We start from the raw sequence: 1,735 nt of genomic DNA, 5'->3' as shown, positions 1-1,735 counted from the left end.
AAAAAACAGGTTGATGTCACTTTTGTGTCAACAGAAAGTAATCAGCTTCAAGATAGGCAGATGGAGAAAAGCATACTATTAAATGTGGGGGTGCTGTAGCTGTATTTTTATTAGTAAGCTCACAATTATGACTTAATTTAAATGATTAGGTACCTGACACATTTTGACCGATTCGGTTCCAAAACCAAGAATCGATACGGTACCAATTTTTGTGACTTTTTTTCTGTTTTTGTGGCAATAATTTATCTTTTATTTTATAAAAACAACCCCCCTAAAAAGTATATTTCAATTGATAATATTTGATTAATAAAGAAAAAAGCAATTTAAAACAAAAGAGCCAATGGAGTAAAAATAAATGGTATAACACTTTACAATGAATAAACTGTATGTATAATAAAAACAATACATTCAATTCAGTGGAGCCTAGCAGGTGGACCTGACTGTATAGGTGCCGTAAAGATATGGATTCCCCTTTACTGTTTTATTCCAAATTAGTTTGTTTTTGAATAGATTGCCACAAAGGTCAAAATGAGCTCCACGTTTCGAGTCGCCATTATTGAAATGTGCTATGACAGCGAACCGAGTGGCCACCGGCCAGTGTCCTGGTTGATGTAATTGCAGACCAAAGCGGCCGCGCCAACATAACGCATAATAATGGCTCGTTACAGAGTTCGGCTCCCACATCATTAATGGTGATGTCCGTTCCAAGCCAAAGACCAAATATAATATCAGCTCAGAGTGTCTGGGTGCATGAGAATGCAATTTGAAGACTGATTTGCTGAATGTCAACCGAAATATTTATGCCCCCCGATTGCAGGATGCGGTCTTAAGTGAAATGATAGATGTTTTGGGGCGGACATCTTATCTTGAGGGAGAAAGACGGATGGCATAAAACACTGAAGGGGCAGGAAGGAGGCAGCGTAGTCTGGACCACTGATGGAAGTGTTTGTCATCGCAGCAGACGAGATGGGATAGCGCCACGGAGGAGAGTTCGGGGAGGGCATAATAATGACAAAAAGCCAAGAGGGTAATCGAAGCGTGGGTCATGTTTACCCACAGGTGTGGGAGTGAGTCGGGGAGCGATGGCGAAGAGGCTGAAGGCAGAGCGGTGACAGAGGACTGAAGGGTCACTCTGTTTGCTTGAGGAAGGAAGCAGATTGAGAGCTATTGAGGTGTAGACACAGGAGAAATGATGAAGGGAGACAGCCCGAGATGGAGAGAAGGCCCCTGGCTTTGAAAAGACAGAAGGGTGATGAGGCAAAGGGGGAGCAGAAATAATCAGAGCCCAAGAGCAGGAAAGACTCAGGAGGAAGGCGGTCATGTGAGACGTAATCTAAAGAGAATACCACGGATGCAGAATACATAAGAAAGTCATTCAGTAGCCTTATTGAGAAGAGTTATTCTGTGGGGACAAGTGCCAGAAGACACTGGATGATTTATCTGTCCTCTGAGTGAAAGAGTGAGAGAGAGTGAGAAAGAAAGAAAGAAATATCTGAAAAACTTCTGTCTGACCGGACCTGTATTGCTGATGTCTGGACTTCAGCCACCGTGACTCATGTCGCCCTGACTCATGTCCCTCTTCTAACGATCCGCAACTTCAGCTGCGCATCCAAAATGACTCTCTTGATATTCAATGTTGGAAGTTCGGTTGTGGAAACATGAATTGTTTTGTTGGCACATTTCTGAAAAAAAAAAAAAAAAAAAAATGAAAATGTTAGCATTTTTAGGGGGTCAC

Source organism: Hippocampus comes, unplaced genomic scaffold (genome assembly GCF_001891065.2).
Source record: "Hippocampus comes isolate QL1 unplaced genomic scaffold, H_comes_QL1_v1.1 scaffold111, whole genome shotgun sequence".
In the NCBI taxonomy this organism is placed as follows: Eukaryota; Metazoa; Chordata; class Actinopteri; order Syngnathiformes; family Syngnathidae; genus Hippocampus; species Hippocampus comes.
Note: the sequence above shows the minus strand (reverse complement) of the source record.